This window comes from Taudactylus pleione, unplaced genomic scaffold (genome assembly GCF_031769625.1).
Source record: "Taudactylus pleione unplaced genomic scaffold, aTauple2 ptg000662l, whole genome shotgun sequence".
Taxonomy (NCBI): domain Eukaryota; kingdom Metazoa; phylum Chordata; class Amphibia; order Anura; family Myobatrachidae; genus Taudactylus; species Taudactylus pleione.
Window position 1 is genome coordinate 3,404,474 of NW_028285064.1, and position 27,690 is coordinate 3,432,163.

Below are 27,690 nucleotides of genomic sequence, written 5' to 3' on the forward strand. Positions count from 1 at the left end.
TTTATTCACTGGATCTAGAACGTATAAACAGTCTTGATATCATCGTATCTGTAACTTGTCATATTATGTACTATTGTTATTCAGAAGTTACACGGTGATTAGAATCCATTACAATGGGCCCTGAATGTCCCTAAAAAGGATATTCTCTTACACCAGGTAGGGTCTGTAATAGGAGCCACAGCTGCAGTAGGGACTCACCAAACTTTGTGTATTAGGAAGCATCCCCCCCTTCCTAATTTGAATACACTTGATGGCACAAAGCTGTAAGGCACTGCTGAGCCACTGATATGCAAAGCCGCTGTCCTACAGTACATAAAACAAATGCCTGGCACGGATGCGGGCTATAAATACACATTTAACTGCTGCGACACAGCCATAACTTTCAACGACTATTCAGAAATTAAATAGCTGCGACCTGGGGGATGGATAAATAAATATAAAAAATTAAAAAGGCAGGATTTCTTTCCCCCAATTAGCGCTGAAAGGAGTGGTGAGACGTGGGCGTATTGCAATTGGTAACTTACTGCCCCCTGCTGGCAATCATAAACAAAAGCCCCTCGCTTCTCTCTGATGAGAGGCCGTTAAGCGGTACAGTTCTTTCAGTACTGTACACAGTGACTCCCGCAGGGCCACAATACACAGTGAAGTGCTTCAGTATGGGGCGAACATGACTGTCCGTAGGAGAGAGAACGTCATAACGGAGACAGTGGTGGGCACACAATGGCGAGGGGAACTCGGACAATGTCACAATACACCACCGACATAAACAAATACATTTGTGATATTCACTTTATTTTTCTAGAAATATTCAGCTGAGCACTTGGCAGAAGAGACCCTTGAACCACCTCCCAGCCACTGAAGTACTCATAGTTGTCATCTTACTAAGATAGGAGACCTGCTTTTATTTTATCAAAAGTGCACCTGTCACCAACACACTGTGTGAAGGCAGCCATTTTGTTTACTGATCCAATAGTGAGCTGATCACATCACACCAGCTGAGCTCGCAATATGGCTGCCGCCATTTATGTGCAGATGACTGGCATAATACATAACATTTTAGTCAATAATCATCATTTACAATTCTGCAAATAAATAAAAGTACAAGATCACTCAAAAAACTTCAACATAAATGTAAAAATAATAATTTTACTGTAATTAACCCTAAAATCCGCTGCAGTGCTAAGCAGGTTATAGCAATCTCTCTGTTTTCCAAGGACAGTCACAGTTTATGTTATCGTCAGTCTAACTTGGTGCTTTCGTAATAATAATAATCTCATACTCCTGGGCCAAAATGTAATTGCCTGCGAGTTACAGGCACCAGAGTGATTTTGGCGATTTATCCGCTAGATTTAAAGTGACAGTAATTTAAAAGGCGAAACCAGCTTGGTTTTGCCTTTTAATATATTTCAGATTTAAACCTAGTGGCTAAATCGATGAAACTGCGTCAGTTCCTGCAGCTCGCAGGCTATTACATTTGGGTCCTGGTCTGTATAGGTCAGATATTAGTAACAGCTGCCACTAAAGCATGGGCTGCCAGCAGAACTGCATAAAACATGCTGGAACTTGCAGTTCCTCGAGATGCCCATGTCTGGGGCAGAATACTATATAGCACAGGTTCTCAAACTCGGTCCTCAGGATCCCAAACAGTGCATGTTTTCCAGATCTCCTCACAGCATCACAAGTGAAATAATTAGCTCCACCTGTGGATCTTTTAAAACGTGTCAGTAAGTAATGACTACACCTGTGCACCTGCTGGGTGACATGCAAAACGTGAACTGTGTGGGGTCCTGAGAACAGAGTTTGAGAACCACTACTATATAGCACAGGTTCTCAAACTCGGGTCCTCAGGACCCCAAACAGTGCATAGTTTCCAGGTCTCCTCACAGAATCGCAAGTGAAATAATTAGCTCCACCTGTGGATCTTTTAACATGTGTCAGTGAGTAATGATTACACCTGTGCTCCTGCTGAGTGACTCGGAAAACGTGACCTGTGTGGGGTCCTGATGACCGAGTTTTAGAACCACTGCTATATAGTAAATAGTAGAGTCAGTGTCCTGTAGGTGGTATACTGCATGAATGAATCTAATAGCTAAACTTTAGATCAGAGGGGGTGACCCAATTTTCTGTTGCAAAATGATGGGACAGTCACGTGGCTGCTTTGCTAGACACCTGCACTCGGCAAACGGGGAAGCTTTAATATCAAGTAAATTATTTCGCCTTTTCGTGGACGAAGTGCACAGACTTATCTCGCACACAGCAAGTGCACCAACAAATCTGTTACTGAGTAATTACAGCAGCTACGAAGCCTGTGCCACTCTCCAAACACACTCCACTGACATACGGACAAGCTGCAGTCCGCGAGCTCCAGGGCAAAATCAGCAATCGTCTATGAGAAGGTAATTAATCTTAAGCAGGTAGTTTTCCTTTTTAAAGAGGAGAGAGACAGCTCTTGGAGTAATTAATGCACTGCTGACCCGTCTTATTGATTTATTCCAGTACAAACACAGGTTGATGAACAGGAAGCAGCATGGCAGATCGAAGGCGCCTAAAACTTATACGGGCCAGAATGTGCGGTGGGTTCTGTAGTGAAGTGTATGGTCCATGTATCAGCAATCTCCGAGATTATGCTAAGCTGGAACAAACCGTTCACAACAAAGTGCCCCAAGTAAGAGATCTACAATAGTGCATTAAAATGTTAGCATATTTCTACTGCATTGCCAACTTACTACAATAAGGCATTCCTAGACCTGGGAGTAGCCTTGTTTTATTCCGCTGTACAAAACACATTTCAATAGAATGCAATGCTGCTGGTTAGCCGTGCATCCAAGCAAGAGTCATTGGTCGTGCAAAATGGTCTTTTGACTGTGAAGGTTTCTAGCTACAGTGGCGCCTATAAATAAACAAAGGATTTGGCCTGTCTGCTGCAGAAGGCTTCAATGTCCCATCTCTTTACCATACAGCCGGGCGCGGGAGGGCTGGCCTCGGAGGTCATCAGCAAATCCTGAAAACACATCATATGTTTGAGCAGAGATCACCGGGCTAAAACCCACACCTCATACACACAAGTGCCGGAGGATTTCATGATTACTTTGAAAGAATCTCTGGCACTTTAGGAGGCGCCACTGCCGAGATAAGAATCGGGCTCAGGCCGGTTTCTATGTGCCCCTTAAGGAGGGGACTCATTCCTTTCCTAGGTTTTAAAATGTGAGTGATCAGGTCAACATAGGTCAATGAGCGGCGCAAAGGGTAATCAGAGGTGAGCTTGAATATTCCGCCACTAATGATGAAGAGTCTTATTAGGATTCTTGGTTTGCTCATTACCTGCACTGGGCCTAGGAGCTTTCATGAGAATACAGAAATTATGCCACAAGTAATAACATGGTTCCCCCAAAAAAACAAAGGAGTAAACGGTGCTTCATATGTATAATTCAGAGAGGCGATGTCTGATACGGTCATTTCTCTAAATCACCGTCTGCTACCGTCCACCACAAAACATTCAACCAATTTTATTTATACCTTTGCCGTTCGGCCCAGCGCGCACCATCTGGGTTCGCAGGAAAACTAAACATGCGCCCAGGTGTGCGGAGAAACCGGGCAACGTGCACTGTACAAAGGTTAAATGTCACACCAAACTTCCAAGTAATAACCACTTTAGAACCTCTTATTTCACTATATAAAACTTTGATGTTCTCATTTATAAATGATTTATGCGTGCGAGTGGATGTTTTTTTTTTATCAGACATTGCACAGCAAGGATTGCTCCTAAAAACGTGACTCTAAATCCCTTTACCTCATTTCTCTGATCATGCTCTGCAAAAATTGCAAAATGGAATCCCATTTCTTGCACTTCTATAGCAAAACTAGCCGGATCTGTGCCCTTATTTGGGGTACACACTTGAACAACAAACCGACCAGCCAACCGATATAACGATTACGGTAAAGTTATGTACAAATGGCCTTGTGCATACACACTTACAATTCGGCCACAGAATATATGTGTGGACAGAAGAACCAGCTGTGATGTCATTATTGCTGGTTCCTGTGGCCAGAACATCGGTCGTTCATGTGTACATCTATCAGATATATCGCATCTGATGCTCTGCACGGCCGATGCGATATATCTGTGAAAGACGTCGCTCACAGATATATTGAGCACACACCAGATGGTTGGGACGATATATTGTTCGTCGTCTGCATGCACGATTTATCGTCTGCAAAAACTCCCTCCCACTCAGTCTCCTCAGCCTGCAAATATGTATGCGAACGCTGTCATCTTGTTCCAGTCAGCTCTGTCGGAAATCTAAGTGCACATGTACAATCAAGAATCGCCATTGGACCAAAGCAGATCTTGCACTACACATCTGATATTTTGCACTTATTAATTGTGGGTGTCTGTGCGCAGTATAGGAGTGTCTGAACGCATTGCGACTGTGCTTTCAGGACGGATTTATCAAACCTTCTCATGTGGAGGTGTAGCCCATAGTAACCAGAATGTAGGTATCATTTTATAGACTGTACTATATAAATGACAGCTAGAATTTCATTGGTTGCCATGGGTAACAGCTCCCTCCACTTGTCCTCTGATAAATCTCCCTCTTATTGCTGTGTGTGGATGATAATGTAGCGGTCTCTCTCTCTGTGAGGGAGGATGTCTAAGACTAAATTGCCTCTGTGTAGGAGAAGTAACTTGTCTTGTAGATCATTTAAGCCCAGTAGTTAATGATTAAGACAAAAAACAAGACTCAAAGTCCTATAGAAACAATGGCTGATATGAAAAAGAGGACGGTGTGCAATCAGGACATTAATCCAAATGCGATGGATTGTCCGATATACTCCGCCCAACGTTCAGCATATAGCTCTGTTGCCGCTTTAAAATCATCGGTCAAGATCGTCAATGACTTCGACAAACATAGAAAAACATATCCATAGGGTAGGGGGCCCTTACATTCTATAGGCAGGAAAACAGAGAGACAATGGGGGCGGATTCTGCCAGTTTACGCTAATGTGAGAATATGTTGGTGTATGCTGACCATCAATGCGCCTGCACCCCTATCATTAGTATCTGCACATGTGCCCCCCCCATGCTGGGTGCAAAAAGCCCCATCTGAAACTGGCGCCCCATCGCCATCCGCACGCTACTGAAGTTTGTTTGCACGCCCACGGCACTCCCACTAGACGGAACAGTTCCGTTTGTCCACATGGTCGCCGGAAAGAGTGGCCTGATCAATCCGTCCACACTTGCGCTCTCCGTCCGTGTGTCTAATTCGTGGCATATCCTTTTACGGTGCATGCGCAGTATTCTGAAATCTGTGAGATGCTTCCCCAAACCCGCCTGAGTCCGGCTCAGCAGCAGCCCCAATATGAGCAAGGAAGAATTAGGCTCCGTGGTCCAGGCAGGTGGCAGGGAAGGGAAAGGCCAAGCAGTCAAAGTGGTAATAGGGTAGGTCGAAAATGTGATAGGGTAGGTTGAAGTGGGAAAGTTGGATTGGTAAGATAGAGGGGAGGGCTACAGAGACATGGTAAGCAGTCAGAGTATATGGTAAAAACAGAATAGTATTACAGTGGACATACTGCAACAACAACAGATGAATTACCAGGTGAAGTTGCAGGAGGGTGCAACTGAGCAGTAGTAGAAGTGCTTGAGAACTTATAGGATTCTGAGAGCCCTTAATACATTCATTGGATAACCTTGCTTTACATTATCAAAGTAGACATAAAAGAGATGGAGGATTAAAGCCAGTGTATTGACTATATCATGGTCAGGAATTAGTTCTACGTAAAGAAATTCTACTTGTACTGAAAGAATCTAGCGATGACTGTACTTATCCCTATGGAACACACAACACTGTTTAGCCTTCACTGTCAGCCTTTAGTAACAAGAGTTGGTTCTGACGCACCGTACTCAGGAATGCTTGCTGATTAACGGATCATTATTTTATTCTCCTGTACATTATTACCGGGGCATTGCAATCCGTAGCTGATCTTTCTTTTCTTCCCGACTGAGAGGGGTTAAATCACTGGCAAACTTCAAGGAGGAGTGGTGCAGAGAGTTGCCTCAACAGACAATCGATTGTACAGAGAGAAAGAAAGGGCTGCTTCTTCCAAAACTGGAGCTTATTAGTGCAAGGTCTGCCATTGATTAGTGTTTAGAGGGCGAGATGATACTGCATTATAAAGACAGGGTAACTAACAGCAGTTTTTCCTCCAGAGATGAACCAGTCTGCAGCAGCCACCAGTTGTCCTCATCGCCACCTGAGAGGTTGGCACAGACCGCAGAGCCAGTGTGATGTTAATTATTTGGACAGCCATGAAAGGCCATGTGTCAGTCACCAAAATCCGTTGCACAGAGAACATGTAATGCCACAGAACATGTAATGGAGACCTTCTAAACAGAAGAGTCACAGTTCTTTCTAATGTGATACAGTCCACCGGTTCCAAGGGCTTCTGCAGCAGGTACGGTCTGTTACATCCACCTGGTATCCTGGCCGAAGAAATAACCCGGGTATGGTAGGAATGCCCTGAGACACCAGTGTGACTGAGACACTCTGAGATCAGTAGCATACCATCTTTTTCTTTACATTTTGTGTCTTATGCTGGGTACACACTAGAGACAATGTGCTCCCGCGCAATAAAATGGCCGACATATCGTATCCACGGTACAGATCAGAACAATCTATTGAAGAACAGAATGATCCCTCATTTCGTCTGTCATTATCTTGCACGGCCCCGATAATGTCCGGTTGGCCGACCGGAAGATATCGCTAAGGACCGTGGGAGCGCGCAGACTGGCCGTACACTGATTCAGTATGATTTACCGCCGGCCCCATAACAGCGGCATCCCGGCAGCATTGAAAATCCTGATCGTCGAGAGGTAACATATTCTCCCCCCTAACCCTCCCTTAGAGGTGCCTAACCCTAACCTCCCCCCAAGTGCCTAACCCTAATCCCCCCACTAAGTGCCTAAACTTAACCCCCCCTTCAACGCTGCCTAAATTTAAGTCCCCCCGGGGGTGCCTAACCCTCCCTTCCCCTAGCCTAACCCTAAACTCCTGAGGGGGTGCTTACCCCCAAGAACCCTAAACCTAACCCTCCCCCCCGCGCGACTGTCCAGTGTCGGGCTCCCGGCGTAGGTAAAATGACAGGCGTCAGGATTTCGACGCCTGTCATTTAGCCCTTGCCGGGATTAGACAGTCGGGATTCCGTCCATCGGCTTCCCGATTGCTTCCCCGTACACACTGAGTGATCCGGCCGATATGTCGTTCCGATTCGTCCGAAAACTACATATCTGGCCGACAACGCTTCAGCGTATGCCCAGCTTAAGTACCAGCAAAAAGTCGCTCACAGTGTACCAGAGACGCTAGGCTTTGAAGTCGCACATGAAGCACACTGGAACCTGGCGTGGGGAAAAGCTGTGGCTGCTCGCATCGGAGACAGTTTTATATTTGGACTCGGCCACACACAGATGTACAAAGGTCGCACACCCCACTGATCAGTATGATTGCAATGCAGTTTACTCACTTCTGTGTATTTTAATTATGCAAATGAGATTCACATTTTTTACAGAAAAGACCCCTGGCGCCGAGAGGAGCTATTTGGCGACTGAAGCCACAGTAAGAAAGGACACACCTGTACCTGCAACATGTTAATAATGAAAGAAATGAAGGCTTTACAATCACTGTATTGAGAGGTGAATGTTGTCAAAATGTCAATATTAATATATTCTTACAAATCATGAAAATGATCCGTTTCCCTTAAACCCAAGAACTGTTTATAACACGTGCAAAAAAAGGATAATTGGTCTCTGAGCAGCATTACTACACGACTTACCGTCTGTGGGCCTGATTCAGTAAGGATCGCTATTCTGCTCATACGCACGCAACGGCATTGCTAATATCTGCTGTGCTATTTAAATGTTTGCATTCACATTGCGTACGCAGCTAACAAGGATGCCCACTTCCCCTTACTCACATCTGTATACTATGGCAACATAGCGAAACAATCGGTAACATCGGACTCATACGCAGATAGTGTTCACTCTAGCTCCGGCGCGAGGCAGGGAGCTAGAGAGGGCACGTTCTCCGGCGGTGACCGGGTCACCGCATATTTCTTCACCCGCGGGACACTGCGACCCGCGGGTGAAGACAGCTCCCGCAGGCTGTTAGGGCAGGGCGCTTTTTGCCTCCCAGAAAGAGGGCAGGGCGCGGCGCCCCGCTAAAACAGCATAGCTGGAACGCTACGCAGTTAAGGAAGCCCAGACCTCACTCAGGAATTGCTAACTTCTGTGCACGCTATGACACCTCAGGTAACGCAGTGGCTGATTTATGCACGCCCAGGTAACGGCGTTAAAACGCACTGGCACTCCTGCATTTGCCCGAGAACCCCCCGTCACCACCCACAAACGGCACTTCCTGTCAATCACTCTGCTCTGGGTCTGCGTAGCCTCTGCAGATCATCGCAATTGCTAGTTCTCGCACTGCATACACATGCGCAGTGCAAATGAATCGGCTGATTGTGTCCGTATATGCAACTGCGTTCCTTGCTGAATCAAGCCCTGTGCCCTTCAGTCCGTCTCATCCTTACATTGAACCGCTGAGCTCAGACACTTGCTAAAATCTCATGCACATAAAGTGTAGTTAATAAGCTGTGGACTGGAATTGGCCAGCAGGATTCTATCACATCAATGTGGTCCCGTTAGGAAGCAGACTCCAATATTCTGTTCTTTTACAATTGCCTGATTGGAGACATAGCGGTGCTGTACACAAGTCGTTAAGGGAAAACCAGTGGACGAGGTCATTTTGAGCTGAACGTAAAGCAGCCTGGAAAGTCGCTGAAAACTAGTGACAACAGTGAAGCATGAGGCACCTTGCACCTCATGCCTCAGGGTAGCCGCTAGCTCCTAGAGAATTGATTGGCTGATTGCCTGCCTCCACTGGATGTAGGTATAATGTGGAAGGACGTAAGCGAGATCACATTAGTGGAATGCAGATATCAAACCTCGGTCATGCCAAGTGAGTTTACCGGTATGACAATGAAAAGATAAGACCCTGCTTCACGCGGCACAAAGTAATATAATAAACATGGTCACACAGGGAGGGCGCCTTTTGTGCGGCCTTATCAAAGCACAGTCATTGAATCCATCCTCCAAGCGATTGTGACAGGGAGAAACACAATGTTACACGATCAATCACTTCTCTTATATTTCAGGTCCTCTAACAATGTAAAGATCTCCGCACAGCGCCTGACTCCTGGTCACAGGCTCAAAATACTGGATTTGCTGCTAATTAAAGCGATCTATGCCCAATCTTGTGGCTGTTTACCTGTGACAAATCCCACCTTCTGTAGCTGTGATATGACACCTAGCAGTTAATAAAGGGGTTCATTGATTACATGCTAAATAAATTCTCATCACTAGTCATTAGTGTGTACCTTCTCATGTAAAGGGTTGCTTTGCTTTTTGTAATCCGATCGCTACGGGGGAATGAAAATGAGCAGTTCCCCTTATACACAGCAATGTCTTTATCAGGTGAGTATCTGTGTTTCCATTTATTTAGGGACAGATTAGCAGGGGTCTTCAACCTTGGCCCTCCAGCTGCTGTGGAACTACACATCCCAGCATGCACTGCCATAGCTTTAGCATGCCGTTATATCAAAAAGGTGGCAGTGCATGCTGGTATGTGTAGTTCCACAGCAGCTGGAGGGCCAAGGTTGAAAACCCCTGGATTAGGGTATGGATCTGTGACATGATATTCCCATCTACTTGCCCCTGTAATAAACCTTGAAGTGGACACATGATCCTTTATCGCTATAATGCAGTATTGGCCTGACACGCAGAGCGTATTACATATGGCAGCAAGGTGGCACAATGGTTAGCTTTGTTGCCTCGAAATAGTGAGGTATTGGGTTAAATTCTCTATGTGTAGAGTTTGTATGTTCTTCATGTGTTTGGAGGGGTTTCATCAGGGTATTCGGGGTCTCCTCCCACAATAAAAAAACAAAAACATACTGTTAGGTTCATTGATAAATCCTAGTGTACAGATGTATATGTGTATACGTGGTAGGGAATATAAGGCCTGATTCAGGCAAGTCCGATGTTTAACGGCTAGCTCGTGCGCAGGATCTGTACTGCGCATGTGCCGATCACTGACCAACGGCGGTCGCAGTCCCTCCTAAGCCGCAGCATGATTGACACGCTGCAGCCGTTTGGGGGCGGGGAGGCTCCAGAGAGCGTTTTTGAAAACCGGTGCGTCAGCCCCATTTTCAAGGCGTGCCGAGACCAGTGGTTGCGCTTCACTGTTCCTGGCAAGAGTATAAACACCGGCCATCCTGCATAACCTAGGGGTTTCTCCGATGGGCAATGTTTTCGCAGGATGATCCAATGGCTGCGTCCTCGGACGCAGCTGCGAATCACAGAAACCGGCAGGAGGCGCCTACTTACACAGGGCGCCTCCTGCGACGTTACCATATTTTAGCATCTTAGCGTTCAACTCTTAATCGTAGATTGTAAGCTTCCCTGGGGCAGCGACTGATGTGAATGACTAATTGTGCTCTGCAAGCTTCTTCCCAATGAGTGTGCGCTATATACAGTACATAACTTAATAAGTAAATGTATAGCAATAAAGCAATATAAGTGTATAGCAATAAAGGGGACTTTCCTACCTGTATAGCAATAGAAGATTGGCTGATAATCATGCAAACACTGGGACACGATGGAAGTAATGATTTCACACCATACACTATAAGGAGAAAACTTTGCATTAATGAGAAGTGGACACCTTGTGTGTCAGCGCGAATGCCGCGATCCGTAGGTGAGACGGGGCGACCAGCATCCATTTATCACAGGCTCATTAGCACCATATGTGCAGTGATAAAGACATATACTCCTCATTAATTAGCATCATGACATTTCCTGAACATTGCATTAATAAGGGGCGGAGCTTGTGTAAAGGTCACATCCCAGCCTATTATATTATATGTACTGGTCATATTTGCAGTAATGTAAACAATTGATGAACCGGTTTATTATCTAGGTTTTCCTGTAAGCGGCTTTGCCAGCTGACACTTTGTTCTGCTTACCTGATCCGCCTCTTTGTATATACCTGTAAGCAGAGCCCGTCACCTGTGTAATATTTATTTTGGATTTGTTTTTGTTTTTTTAAATACAATGTGTCCGTGGACAATAACACAGGGGGCGAAGCTCATAATAATATATAATGCGGAACAAGTCTTGTGTCAATGTTTACCGAACGCTTAGTAGCCTGCAAAGCCCCAACTTCTATCTGATTCCTACTGCCCAAATCCCCCTGCAACACAGTCACTCAATGAGAATTAAATCCCTGCAACGGTTTTCAAGCAATAGGCACTCCAGCCTGCAACCTGATTTACGCCCGATAGGGGGCAGTATAGTTATTATACACAGTGACGCCACAAAATGTATTCTAAAGATGGTTGAAGCACACACAAAGGGCTTTATAAGGCAAGTAACAGGTGGAAACACTCACAGTTCTGCCTGCAAAATTCTGCATACGTACTCCATTGTGCTATAACAGGATAGGTGCGACAGGATCATCCCGTTAGCAGGTGAACTACATATCTCAGCATGCTTAACTAGATCCCTCCAGGCATGTATAGTGCTGCATGTGCTGGGTACACTCATATGTTACGCTTCATAGGGAATATATTTAAATGAGGAGGAGGAGGAGGAGTTATAACTATACAGATGTGTATAATGAAGCTATATTAATGATTGCGGACAAGCACGCAAAGTTGGACAAAGCTATAAGTACTACGCATGCCACTTTCGTACGAGTCACAATGCTGCGTCCCCGTGGTAACCGCACAGAGCTGCAGAACAAATTTGGACGCAGAGAGTGGATTTTAGTTGGCGTTCCCGCCAGGTAACAAGGAGTTGGCTAGGCAGGCGTGGACGTGCAGCTGACAGCGGCTGCATCTAAAGGCACAGCACTGCTCGCACAAGAGGCCATGGTCAGATGGAGAAACTGCGTCGGCCATGGAGCTGGTGTATGTTTCAGTGGTTGCGTCCGATACATCTAAATACGCACCGATGCGGATTTTCACTGCTGCAAGTGGTTGTTTCAGTATGAACAAAATCGGCTGCAGCAGTAGCATAAATACGCGGATACTGTAAAAAAACATGGCTGTGCCTGCGTCCGTCTCGAAATCAAGCCCTTGGTTTCAAAGCCGCCATGATGCCAATGCCCCATTGCTGCGCATTTGTGCCCCTTTAACTGCCGGTGGAGGTGTGCGGGTCTCTGAATCGCTTGGATGTGCAGCATGCAAAATACATCCGTGAAACTAATGGTGTTCGATTCTGCACCAAACCCTATATACTGTAAATGTGTGCGTGTATATAAATATATATATATTTGCATAGCAATGATTCTGCAGCCTGCATGTAGGAGTTTTCTATGATGGAACAAATACAGTGACAATAAAAGAGGGCTATTAGTGGGTCTTCACCTCTAATAACCACTTCTGGTCTACAGGGCCTGCTTTATAATGGGAGGACAGTCATTGTACACTGCAAGAGGGCTCCAGTTACGTCGGTTCCTTAGAATAAAGCAGAGGATTACCAGGGAATTTAGCAGAAACGATATTCAGCCTTCCACATCAATTTTCCCCTCTGCCTCTATGGAATATTTCTATATCTATGCTTATTAAATCTTCGTTTGCACAATGGCAATCTTCAGTCAGTGCGCAGATTGAAACCTGTAATATTTTAATAAACTCGACTGCTCCAATTATCTCGCAGTGAAACTCAATAAAGAAAGGCAATAATCCGGCAGAAATGATATTTTAGAACAACATATATTTGACCTTTAAAACATTCAGAGCGTACCGGTATAAACAGTATTTATCTTTACACTTAGGAATAGGAAGGGATTGTGAGCAGTAGCCGGCACAGAAGGGGTTAGGGTGGTGGATGGGTAGAACGAGTTTGGGACCCTGGTGTAATGAGATAGCCGATAGATACATGGATGGAGGAACAGATGGGCATCCACACCAGGCGCATCAATTATTCAGCTAAGGCACAGACTGCAGCAAAGCAGAAGAATATGTTCTTGTGAAGGCGCGGGGAGATGGAAAGCAGATCCCGCTCTAATGGACTGATTCAGGGCTGGATTTTATTACAGACCCCAAAAAGGAATGATCTAATGTAATGGAAGCGGGGGGGACAATTTGAAGGCCACATCTCGTCCCTGACAGGCACCAATTGTCAGCATATTGTCACTTTCTTAATTAAAATGAATAAACTGTCGCAAAATATTTGTATTCACCACCAGAGGCAGCGATTCGAGAACCAGGGTCAGGTCTGAAGAACCTCACTGTGGTCAGAGCTTCTGCCTTTAGTAATTATCGTCCAACTTACCACTATCAGGAAGGGGAGTCATTTGTAGGTGAGATACCTAAAGAAAGATGTACGTAAACTGCCACAGAAGCACAAGGTGGTGTTACCGATAGGAACCAGATTTGGGGGCACATAAATCATATCCCGCATCTTAAATGCGGTGTGGATTTGACATTATAGCCTATACTCGCAAAGTGCAAATTAAAATTTCTATGTGAATTTAGCAACAATTTCCTGCCAGGACACAGATTCTTATCTGTGAAGAGCTGGAAGCAATGAGGGCCGATGGAGAGGGACCCAGAGGATCCCTTTCCTTAAAAAAAATAAAAAATAAAATATATATATTTAAAAAAAAAAATCAACATTAGGTTACTATGGACAAACTCCATCTCCAGGTGGCGTTAGCGGTTGGAGCATCACGTTCCAAATCCGACAGCTTAGCAGCCTCCCATAGAGACCTATGGTTTTTTTTTTTTTTGTGGCTGGAAATGTAGGGACAGTGGCAGAGATAGGAGATATTTGCTGTGGTCCCTCCTTGACGCATCAGGGGATCATTAATATTTGTGGTTACTCGTAAATATTTTTTAATAAATTTGCCCCTTTGTTTTTTTCTTAGGTTTAGGCAGCAGCTCAGTTAGGCTGCGGGAGGGGCAAGGTTAGGGTTAGGCTCTAGACAGGGGGGGTTAGGTTCAGGCACCACCAAGGGGAGGGTAGGGTTAGTCACTAAGGGGGGAGGGTTACAGTTAGGCACTAAGGGGGAAGAGTTAATTTAGGCACTTACTAGGAGGGTTAGGGTGCGGGGTAGGGAAGGTTAGTATGAGGGTGCAGGAAAGGAGGGTTAGGGGGTAAATAGGATGGCGGAACATTATTCACCGTTCCCCTGTCAGGATTTGAACCATCGGGATGCCGCAGTCAGTGTACTGACAGCCGGCATCCCGTTCATTGGTATTTTATAGCGATTCCAATAAAACTGGTACTGTGTACTGGTAGATACATACAGATTTGATACTGAGCATTTTTGTCTCCAGTCTACCTGTCAAGAGAAGAAGTGGTACTGTGTAGTGCGGATATTATAAAACACCCATGTGTGGCCCTTGGAACGTGGCAGCAGATGCAGTTATATTGTGCGACATCGGAGGGGACGCTGTATCATACATGAGGACATTACAGTAGGGATGACTGCATCTATGGGCTAGCCTGGGACAAGTAGCATTACACTTCCGGGAACAGCCACCAATTACAGGTTGAGTCTCCCATATCCAAAATGCTTGGGACCAGGGGTATTTTGGATAACGGAATATTCCGTATTTTGGAATATTTGCATATCATAATGAAATATCTTGGGAATGGGACCCCAATATACACACAGAATGCATTTATGTGTTATATACACCTTATACACACATCCTGCAGGTAATTTTATACAATATTTTCAATAATATTGTGGCTCAAGCAAAGTTTGTGTACATACATGAAATTTATTAATGTTTCATATACATCTTATACACAGCCTGAAGGTCATTTTATACAATATTTTTAATAATTTGTGCCTTAGACAAAGTTTGTGTACATTGAACCATCACAAATCAAAAAAGTTTCAATATCTCAGTCATGGCAAAATTATTCCGTATTTCGGAATATTCCATATTTTGGAATATTTGGATATGGGAGACTCAACCTGTACCCCCACTAGGGGCATGCTACACATGTATAAACACCATAAAGCTCTTCACTCCACTGATTTAATAAGTGTCTACTGTAGATCCCGGGAATAAAAATAATAATCGGGTGTCGTCACTATTATGCTCATGTGACCTTTAGTTGAAATGAGAGCAATTTCAAAGGCTTTATTTCAATGAGCTATGTCTGACCTGAGCATTATTAATATAGAGGATTCAATGCAAAAAAAGTCAAAGCATTTTATATTAATAATATAAACATAATAAAGATCAGTGCAAAGAATCTCACACTGCAAATGATATATAGTAATATTATAGCCAGTAGGAGTCATAATTGAGATAGGCAGCCTGTGGCTCTACAGGCATATTAGAACTTTAAACAGCTGGCAGGGTTTGTTGAGACTTGTAGTTCCATGACAGGTGACTTGCTATAGGTCGGTTAAGCCGGCTATAGATAGATGTAGCTTTGTCGCCTCTGATTTGCAGCCTATTAAATTACTGATCTTTTCTAAACCTTATCCTGCTCCGACTAGCCCTTCACATCAATCTAAAACCGGAGAGTCCCTCACACCTGGTTTACTTTGACCCTTTACAATCTGATAATTTGCTGTCCTTAAGTAGTCTCTGTTCCTGCAGAAACACAATTCCGAAAGGAATCCTGTTCCGGCCCTAAATCTTACTCTGTAGCAATGCAATCTGTGTGTGTGTGCATACATTATATACGGTGAAGTTACAATAACATAGTATAAATAGAAACTGTTATTTACTGCCCCTCCACTCACTGAATACACAGAAATGATGCCCATCTGTCAGCCTATGACAGGACAAGGCTCATGTGAATATATTCGGTCAGTGAGGCACCGATGACCTTGCTTGTCCTTGTCTTTGGGTCTGGCAGATATACGAGGAAAACACAAAATGCTGAGCACTTGTTAGAAGAATCTAATCTTTCGTTTCTTGGAAGAAGATACTAAATGGTCTTAAATGGAAACAATAGCTGAGAAGTATCATTTGCGGACATAAAATGGATTAAAAGGAAACTTAAATGGGTTTTCTTCCGTGGGTGGTAACAATAAGTAAATTAACCCCTGGACTGGTGGTGGAAGCTGGAGCATTCACAATGATCTATGGACATGAAACCGCCGACGCAGACTATGGACATGAGACTGCCGACACAGACTATGCACAATATCAAGACATAACCACAACCAGGGATTCTAATGATGTGTTTCGTACTCCGGGCCTGATTCTCAGATCCAGTAGTTGAGCGATTTTTCTGCAACTGCGCGTGCAGGCATGGCACATGCGTTACACAGTGTGAACGCACAGTGGCGCAGTAGCGATTAAGACGCTCGGTTTTACAAATGTCTTGGAAAAGTGCTGGGCGATGACTGGGAGGCGGCTAAGCAGAGGCACGGAGATGGTCCGTCTTATGGGCATGTCGCAGACGCGTCGCTGAAGTCTTTGCGCGCACAAGCGCTCAACCATTCACATTGGGGGCTATACGCAGACCGAAAATCTGCGCCTGCTATAGGGCTGTGCAAGTATCGATGGAGCTATCTAAAAGGCGCGTCAGTGGTTATTACAGCATCTACAGGCGCTCTAAGTGGGCGTCCCAGTCCTTGCACATTCAGGCGCATGTCTGTACACCAGCGCAAGTTCTGATACTAGCGTTAGCCAAAGACGTATAGCGGTCGCAGCAGCGTCGGACTCAGAATCAGCATATTTGTATGCATAACAGGACAGAGTTACCGATATAATGTGCAGATATGTATTTTATGTCAGTGTCCCTTTAAAGGTGCACAGTCACTAGCAGCAAATGGACCACAAAAGAGATTCCCGAGTCTGTCTGAACCGTGTTCCCACAGGTAGGAGGATGTTGTGGGTTCTGAACCGCTTCCAAGACAAAGCCAATTCTTTTCATGCCTGTGACCTCCTCCCTGTACAATAAAACATTGCCCTGTATTTGATCTGGTACCCCGCCTTCTGCGGCTCCCCGCACGTCTCACCGGCGGGTGTGACAGGCTCATTTTCAGGATTTTTATTTCTCTATAAATATTTTTTTTACACGAGTTGGAAATAAATACAACACAGAAAACTAAGAAGCTGATATTAACGTGCGGATATGTTTTCCACACTAACCTTTTGTCAAATCGCAGCAAATGGCGAGTAAGCCGCACCGTGCAGCCCGGCGCAGTTTTGTACTGAATATGAATTCACAGTTGCATCATTAATGTGAGAAAATGACAATGCACGTGTACCCTGGTATTGTAAGCGGTAGCGGTGTGAGACTCGGTCGCTAAACACGGAAAAACGTCAAAAGAATGAGGGCCCGTCCGAGGGAGCTGGTCCATGTATCCCGTCACGCAGCGTTGTGCTTAATCTGCAACTTTATACGAACTCTATAGTGACAAAGATACTAAACCTAAGCAGCCAGTACACAATAAGCGACTTTGATACGATGTGACACAGACGGTAAAATTAAGATATACAGATGTGTCCTCATATACTGTGGCTTCACGTCGCGCCTTCCTGGCCCAACATGGCCGCACTGAGCATCTTTCTCGCTCTAAATGTGCGTCTTATTTGCATGAACAAAACAACAGAGAGCAACAAAACTACTCTGTGCGACTGAATTCAAATCTGTATACGACCGCAGTTTTAGCTCACGCCAAAGTTCCGTGGTGCTACATCTGCGACTTTGGACGTGTTTGAAACGAATTCCTGTGCGGTTAAAGTCGCAGCCCGGCTTCTGTAGTACACGGTCAGCGGTGTTTCCCTGCGTCTGCGATGCAAATGAGATGCAACATTTTAAGATAAAGACGGTACGCTACACCTTTCGGAGCTCAGTCACGGCGTATCGATGCTTGGTGTATTAGGACACAAGAGCATCCAAGTCACGTCACATGTCCAGCGCAATACAGTGCAAAAAGGGTGGGTGACTGAGGACCCATCTGTGGGATGAAGGTGGAGTATTTTCTACCAGGAATTCTTTAATACAGAGGACGACGACCTGTGTTGAGGATCTACAAAACCCAACATGCTCTGCCAGCCTGTCACTTTTAGTTCCACAACAACTGTACAATTACAGATGGTCTCACCACCTGCCCTATGATGCACCCCCCAGCCCTGGCTGGGAACACAACACATCACAAGTCAATGCAACCTGCTAGACGCCATACATGGGAGTCTCCTGCGGAAAGGCCGGCATCCGGTAGCAATGCCGTTTCCTAATGGGCAGGAGATTTGTCGTCTCTTGTGAACAGAATTGATGCCTTAGGAGCTGCTTCCTCACATTGTCACCATACAAAGTATTGATTTTACTCTCCATGTGAAGTTCAAATGCACAGCAAATCTCTGAAAGGGGAAAATATATAATTCCTCGCGTATTTCTTTGAGATAAGAAAATGGAGGTTGCAGGAGAAACTGATAAAGCTGGTCTGTAGGAAGGTCCAGAAATGGCAAAATGTGATTCCCATTTCCAGAAGCAGCTCAGTGTTTAATGTGTAATAACCCTGTAGCCGGCTATCGCCTCCGCCATCAGGTCACAGAGCCGAACACTGGGACATATTGAATTGCTTGAAGTACCTTTATCAACATTTCCAGGTCTAGGGAAGGGCCCAGCAACCAATAACACCAATCCCCACAGAGGTCCGAACGAATGGCCACTGAAGCCGAAATACAAGACGCCTCACACAGTATATAAGAGATAACAACAGTAACAAATATATATGCACAAGTTCCCTACCTCAAAAGAACGTGAGGCATTTTATTTGCATTACAAGCTAATGTTCTCTGGTATCAGCCATTTTCTGCAATGAGGTTGACTGAAGTGGCCATTAGTGGGACTAAGGCTGGGTACACATCAGATGATTAGCAAACGATGCGATGTTCGACCAGATTTTCCTTGAACTCCCGGACAAACGATACAGTGCATACACATTGTGCAATCTTCCAAACGATATATCGTGCGTCATTCGTCCATTTCATCGTTAACTATATAATGTTAACATATCGCCTGGTCGTCCGGTAGTGCGTACACACTTTACGACTTGAACAAAATCATTAATGAGATTGTTAGATTGAGCAGCATGCAGGGGCGACCTGGAGATGCGACGGACAACGCTATGGAAGCGTGCATAGTACGTACTCACTTGACGATTTCAAAAATTTGTCGTTCCGATCCGTTGGAATAGGGCAAATCGGTCAAAATATTATCTAATGTTTACCCAGCTTAACTGAGAGATCTGCTGGGAGGAGAAAAATATCTTCTGAAATCACAACGCTAGGGCTGAACGGACGCCAGTATGCGTAATGTATCGTGCATGAACTTTCTTGTGTATGTATATGCAGCGACACAGAATTGCGCACATTTTGCATGTAATGAACCTTGCCCCCAGAGATGGAGAACAGTAGGGAGATTTTCACATAGACCCGAATGCAATAAAGACATATTCACACAAATGTAGCCCATGCAGACCTATATAGCTATGTTCTGCACCTAGAATACGACACTGATGATTATGGTAAAATCAGGCGCCAATGCAGCTACGGAAATACGCTAATTTTCTGTGCACTTTTATATTGAGTATTGTGCGTCCCATCTGCTTTACCAACTCTGCGCCAGACACTGTATCGGAAATCACTTCAGCCCGGGCTCCGGCACCCGAGTGCCCTCTCACTAGAAGCCATTATCATTTTCTCCCCGCCCTGCCTCCTCTACAATGATTATTCTACACATTCCCAGTCCTTTATTTTAATAATGAAACGAGGACAGTGACAGGCATAATAATGTCAGGGTTAGGCCTTGGGACCGGGCCTGCGAATGACTGACTGCTCCACACACAGTCCCACTAATTGGAGTTTTAAGCTTATCGTCTGCGTGTTCAGGAAATGAACAATAACGTTGAAAATAAATTGACAATTACAATGAATCTCATTTCAAATTTCATTTTCACCTGTGTGAGTGCTCTAGGGGCCTGTTTAAATATATTAATCAGCGTTTATGTCCAACAAACAATGACGGCTTTTATTTGTAATTTTTTTTTTTGTTGCAAACAAATTATTATTATCGATTAATCAGCGCTATAAATAACATGCTCAGATACAAGGTGACGCTCCCCAAATAGTTTCATAGGCAGCGGAAATTAAATTTCTTACTTCACAACCGTTTTCTTCTCTGTAGCTCTTTTTTCGTAGTAAATCAGAAATTGCCAGTGACACATTCTTACTGAGAATAACAGCAGCAAATGTAATAACACAGAGGACATTATAGGCATAAAGATATTCGGCAAATTTGCGCCCTCACTCTACATCTGGTCTTCCTTGGTCGTTGGAAACCCATTCAGCCTAGGGCCAAATTAAGGGCCACATGGGCCTGGGGCTGAAAATGATCAAAGGACAATTGTAAGAAGTGGAAGAGCTGTGACTGGTGCTGTGTGGGTGTGGCTAGTACCTCATGGGTGTGTACACCTCTACACCAGTGTTTCCCAACTCCAGTCCACCCTAGTGTATGTTTGACAAATCTTCTCAGTATCACAACTGAAAAAAACGTAACTCCTGTGGATCTTTTAAAATCCGTCAGCCAGTAATGAATACACCTGTGCACCAACTAGGAGATCTGGGAAACATAGACTGATAGGGGTCCTTGAGGACTGGAGTTGGGAAACACTGCTGTAGGAGGTATATAAAAATTGCTACATTTTGTGAGGAAAATAGAAGTACAGTTTTAACACCTATGATTTATGGCAACCGTGTGCCAACACGTGATTAGTCATCATGCGGTCAAAATGATGGGCCTATTTTTTATGTGGAGGCCTGGAGCTGTAGTCCCATCTACTCCATTGTTCACCTGGCCCTGAATCAGCCCAACATTGTGAAACTGTGGATGGGGCGATGGATTGTGAGTAAGGTGCAGTAGCCAGACTGGCAGCAGACCTGTAGGGCATGTGATGTGCGGATATGGATGTACTGGGGGTGAGTGGTCGCTAATGTACAGTGGCACTGGGCTAAAGATAGTAGAACTGGTTTAGAGTTTAAACATGTTACATTGACATAGGAGCATCTGCAAAATTGTGTCACCACGTTTGTATTTTGAGTCACAATGATCATACGATACCGACAACCTTAGATCTAACCTATGGAGTTGCTGCAATCATCATCAACAACTCTTCTATCGACCGGGTGCAATGTACACTTACAACGTATGCCTCATATCTATCATACTTCAAGACTCTGAGCTGAAAATAAGATTCAACTCAAAAGGTGAGTGCTCGCCAGGGCCGTAACTAGGGTGGTGGGACCAGTGTCATTGCGCAGGGCACCACTGGGCAGAGGGCGCTGTTTGGGGCTGTCAAATGTCCTGTTTATTATCATTCTCACTTGTAGCTTCCTCTTCTTTCATCCCCAGCATCTCCTCGCCTCCCCTAGCTATTCCCTGGCCCTTCCCAATGAGGCAGTGTCCCTTTTTCGGGAGAACTATCTTATGTCCCTATTTAAAAATGAATGGGGGAGGGGGGGGCAATGCTCTTTCTGGCACACGGCACCAAAATGTCTAGTTACGGCTCTGGGGCTCGCTGTACTTGACTGGGACGTCAGCTCCTCCGATCCGCCTCTCGATGAGCAAGACGCAAGTCTTGCATTTGTACAACAAACAACATTTTGCCCTTAGGCACGTTTACAAGTGTAACCAGGAACGGAACACTACTACATGGCCGAAGCACCCCCCCTCCTGAGGCCCTGTGCTCTGGTTCTTATAAGTATGTGTGGCAGTCAAAGTTGCAGCAGGAACTGCATCGAGTTATAGGGTGTGTGGGGCCCTGTAGCCTCCACACCCGCCTCAATGGCGATAATTCCGCCACTGCATCCAACTCATAAAGACCATTTTCCTCCACCTCGGTGTATGTGAAGTTCCTCTATAAGATGCCTTCTGCCACACATCTGTATCTCACAGAAGGACCCCAGAGGGGATCAGCCATATTTGGGCGGTTAGATGGGGAGCCTGGATTGTCAGGACTTCTTTGTCCATGGCCGCTCTGGAAGCGGTAGAAAGAGTTACAACCACTTCTGAAGACAGCGTTCGAAGATGTATTGAACCCTCCTAGCTCTCAGATAGTCCTCAAAGTAAATTAGCCGAGGACACGTCAGCGGTGACATTTTAAAGGAATTGATTCTTTAACATTTCTAAAAGAAGGGAAAAGGGTCCTGCACAGGTCAGTATGACGGCCAACGTGAGCAAACACTAGTTCACTCCTCGGCTAAGCTTGTAGGAATGGAGTCAATGAGAGGACACATCGAAGCAGTCTCTTTATACAGGCCATTTTCAGGAGCTCTGATAGATACACATAATATAAATACAATGGCAGCAATATACTCCCTACTGTAAAATAGAAGGATGTCACAAATTACGATTAGCTCTCTGACTATATACGAGCATTAAGACTCGGGCTAAGTTACTCTGAGGTAATTTTCTAATATCCTCTTTTTTTTTTTTTTTTTACAGCCAGGATACAATATTCCTTATAATTCACACATTGTTTCCTCATATCAAGATGTTTGTCTACAGTGCGAATGGTTAGGGGGCGCCTACAGCACTGGAGAACATGATGTCACATAGAGAGGCTGGGCTGTAAGATCACCGTGCCACATTCCCAGTGCAAGGAGTAGGAGACACGGACCCGTCTACCGCCTGTGAAGGGAGGGATCAGCAGGAGAGGGGCACGACGACTGAGGTGGGTATCATGGCAACATTGACGGTCACTAAATATAGGGTTATTCCGGTCACAATGTCGACATTCGACAGAATGATGACACAGACTTTAGGTATACAACCAATATGTCGACATTCAAAAGGGTCAAATGGATAAAAGGTCAACAACAGAATGTTTTTTATTTATAGGTTTAGGCTAAAATAAGCAAAGAAGAAAAAATTTACATTCTTATGTCGACATGTTGAACGTCAAAATTTTATAACATTTTGAGGTCAACCCCTTTTTTTAATGTCAACAAATTGATTTGTCGACCTAAAGTTCGTGTCGACATTCTGAATTCTGACTTTTTATACCAAACCCCTACATATAATCATGTCACTTGTCTATAGCTATTACAGATTCCTGTGGTGAATTCCACATAACATCAGTGATAATGAGGGCGCTGAGAGTTCTCCACACAGACCGAGGCAGCTCCAGCATGATGTACAGTGAGCCTGCTCAGTATTATCTCACATCATCTCCCAGATTCCCAGTCACCTCCATAGTAATTTGCTGAACGTAATAGGAGAGGGAGCGCTGCTTTTGGCTGTCAGAGAGGATGGTGTGTGATTATATCACTGGTGGCAGAATAATGCATCCACCACCGTGTTTTAAATTCAGTTTATCTTGTAAAATGCCACATTAGATGGTAATGGCATTATTTTAGAGATACTGCTGACAACAGTGTTTCATTGAGAGGGTTTTATTATATGCGGAACAAGCCTGGCAAACTTGGCATCCGCCGGTAGGACTAGTAAACCTGGCATCTCGTCCGGTTCCTGTTCTGAGCCTGGTGCTCTTTTGTCTTTTTCCATCCATCCCAGATAAAGGCATATAATGCCCAGCAAGGAGAAGTATCGCAGCCCATGCCCCAGCTGCAGCCAGTGGCTCCAGTTGCTGAATGGACCCAACAGTTTGGCACTCCTTAATGAGAGCAGTAGTCTTACTCAGCTGCTACGGGAGCCATAGTCTCCTTTCTAGGACCTGTTTCCCCTTTGGACCAAGCTGCACACTTGGTTTGTGGCCTGCCTAGACTTGGCACCTCAAAGCTTTGGGCTTGAAAATGACCACCAGGCTCCTCAATACTAAGGCATGCGCGGCTGTTCCTTCACGGTCTGCGCTGCCTACCACATGACTTTAGTCATGCCTTACGGCATACACACCAGGCCAGGACATCAATCTATTCCAACTTGACTGTTCGCTCTTCCTCACCAAACGTTCTTCCTGCAGTCCCTTCCAGACCTTCTCCTGATCTTGCCTTCCTACCTTTACCACCTGCCTGTCCATCCTCTTCTCTGGCCCATGCAATCTTCACTCTGCCATGACTCTCTCGGATCTGCTCGTCGCTGTGCCATAATGCACTTTACGCTCAGTGCTCCACTATGTACCTCTACTTCACTTTTGGATTTAAATGTCTCTCCACAATGCCCCATCACCTGGTTCATATTTAAAACTAAACTGTTCCACTTGATCCTGCCGTTTCTCTTCACCCGTCCACTAGAATAAGCTCTGACACGCAGGGACCTCACTACTTTATGTCTCATGTCTGTCATCATGTCTGAAGCTGAATTTTGATCTTTTAATTGCGCCCATGCACCTCTGCTCAGGTGTACCCACATACCAGTTTTTTGTCAGTCATATCCAGAATATAGTCCGCCATAAAAATATATGATGATGAAGATGATGGACTGCAGCCAGAGGATGGTCAGATACTTGGGCACTGGGCCAGCACCGTGGCACTGATAAGACACACCAGTACTGAGCAGAGACTTGTCTTGACCGCGCTTTAGAGGTTGGCCGGTGTTCTCTGTATGCTAGAGTGGATATTTAAGGCCAGTCCTGAATTTGTACGTTAGAAGACATGCCAGTCTATTCCAACCCTCCCCTTACTTCCAGACATTCTTATTTCGGAACCACGGTCTATAATATGAACCGGGAGATAAATAGACTTTTGAATAAGGCCTACAGGATTGTGTAGGCCCTTTAACGTAACACTGATACACAGTACTAGATGACATTCATCACGGTATGCTGCTTAAATGGGCACACAAAGTTATGTATTTTATCCACCTGTGTATAAGACTTCACAAAGCCATTCTTATCCATTTCTATAATCCTTCCCTGCAGTATTATTACTGTTCTGTAGTTCTGAAACAGAATGGCCCATTTTTCACTCTGAAGCTAAGAACAATGTGAGACTGACCCGTGGACAGTCGTGGATAAATATATTATTCTCAAGAGCTCAGTGTGTCATCTACAACGCCGTTGTTGCATTGTGCCGTTGGCCATTTTAGGCAGCGCAAGGCTCTCGGCTGTGCCATTGAATAGGCCTGCATAATTAAAGACCCTCCTTTACTCCCAATGAGCACTGTCTTATCGCTACTTTTATGACTATATAGTTGGTGATGTTACCACTAACTCTTTTATGCAAAGCAACTTTCACATTAAGTTTAGAGGCCCTTTAAGCGTATAAAAACACTGTTACAACAGGACTGCGCAAATGTGAAATATCTTGTTTTCCTTAACTGCACAATAACCACAAATAAACCAAAATCAAACCCTACGCACGCCGGCTGCTTGGAGAAAAAAACACATCAACTCTGAATAATGAACATTTCTGCAAAAACTATTTTGTTCTTGAAGCTGTAACGAAGACTTTATTTAATCACAATATCAGTCAGCTTATATATGCAGTGAGTGTGTTTTGCCTTCATTTCACGAGTCACAAAACAGTAGTTACTCAACTGTCATAACGTCAGGTGTACGCTCGCTTAATTTTCTCTGTAAAAAACAGGCTGTATAAAAAGCAATTGTGTCTTGTTATAGTTGTACAATAATAATTCTCTGAATCCACCGATGAGCATTCTGCCAGGCTGGCACAACCCGTAAACGGGGCAGCGGAAGCATTCTTCACACTGTACGAGCTACGTCACCCGGGTAAGACGCAACCCACAAACAGGACTCATAAATGGCTTTCAGCTGTTTACGAGTGATGCCACGTGTGGTTCTAGGGGGTGCCATTTTCTTCCTTTTCATTCATGTCTATAGAACATTGGAGCTCATCCAGACAAGCTCGCAAGTTGCGGCCGCTCGCTGGCAAAAAGGGGCCGGATATTTAAATTAAATGCTTGCACTCCGTGGTGTAAGGACGCCCTCTATGTCTTAGCGAGCTAAGGCACTGAGCACTCGCAAGTGTATTAAGATGCCCCCTTTCCCCTCGCAACACACGTCATCTCCTGGAATTGTTTGATTAATCGGTAACATCGAGAGGCATCGGAGCTGCTCGCAGCCCTTGAGGTGGCCTTACCGCGCCGCAAGCACTGCGATCAGTGCTGACTGAAATAAATGCAGGTGACGTGAACAATGACGCTACCTTGCTAATTATGCACGCCCTTTAAACGGCGTTTTGATGTTCTGACACGCCTGCGTTCGCAACACCACACCCTCGTTTACAAGCACCTTCCCGTTACCACCCACAAACGACATTGTCACTCAAACTAGCGACCTGATAGTGGCTTACAAGCAACCAGAAACAGAACGCAAACACTGGCTTGCGCACGCGCACTGCGAATTATACGCATGCGCAGACAGGCGAAAATCGCTCAGCGTGAGCGAGCGCAACTTAGCGACCGGGTCTGAATCAGGTCCTTTTGTCAGCAAAGAACAAAATACATTTTTGGATTCCAGACTTTGGGGCAGATCTATTATTCAATGATTACATGATCTCATGCAATGACCAGGAACGCTCATTTATCAGATAGCAGTGGGGAATTACAGCAATAAACGCTGCACATTTTTATATGCGCCTCATAAACCGGTCCTTGTGGTCGCGACGTCTCAAGTGTTCTGGTTCTGCATCTCAGGTGCACACGTAGGTGTGACATGTGACTTGTGTGCGTGCACATTGGCACAATCTTTGCCTCTGTTTTACCCACTCTGCTCTTTGACCGATGTCTAGGCAACTAGATTTCTATATGCAGGTGTCTATTTTGACTGCATTATTGGTTTGTGGCCCAAGCCTCTGGCATCAGCATTTTATCCAAAGTCTACCTCAGAAGAGGCAAGCATCATGGCTACCTATCCAATATACAGAGACAACTATTTCACAGTGTTTTACTGTTTATCAAAAAGGATACGATTACTCTCTGTGACGGGATGCCCTCGCTCCACCAGGCAATAATAGATTTTTGTCACTGAGAGAATAGAGGGTCCCTGAGTAATCACTCTTAGGGATTCCTTCTCCGTCAGTAACCGCCTGTTACTGACTCCTCCCACTGTGAAGTGGGTAGGTAACTAGCTGCCACCAACACCGGCACTTGGAACAGCTTACTTCCACCCTGGCACCTGGTACCACTTCTTCCAGGCTCCTACTACTGGCACATAGAATCACTTACTTCTGGATATGTGTGGACATGCTGCTGCAACGCTTCCTGTGTAGTATTGGCCAATTCCCACTGTTCCCTGGCTATGGACCAGTCTGCACGGGGTAGAGGGATTCAGCTTGAAGATACTGGGCTCAATACAGAACACTTAGACAGCGGAATAGTGTTTTGTGCTCTATTCTGGTATCCCTAGCGGAATGTGCTTGGGACAATCACAGCATTCAAGATGTTACAGTAGTACAATTTATCTTGATGTTTCAGAGGATATACACACTCAGGGCTCACAAGCCCTATTTTTATACAGTTCTAACACACAATACTGCAGGGGGTAAGCCAGTCCTGGGTCCCTTAATCAATGAAGCTATGTGCACGTGCTGTGCATGCACACATTTAACATGGTCCCTAATGGACAGCGGGTAGTGGTCACTCTGTTGTTCCCGAGACCACCTGAACAATTAAAACCGCAGCCCAGTGCCAGCAAGTCTGGAGTGGGGGATAATTCCCTCCAATACTTT

At 45.0% G+C, this 27,690-nt stretch overlaps 1 protein-coding gene across 17 annotated transcripts in view; it reads right to left on the reverse strand.

The window, feature by feature from the left end:
* Positions 1-27,690, reverse strand: part of LOC148478344 (receptor-type tyrosine-protein phosphatase F-like) — a 944,179-nt gene that overhangs the window by 70,491 nt on the left and 845,998 nt on the right. The window lies entirely within an intron of this gene.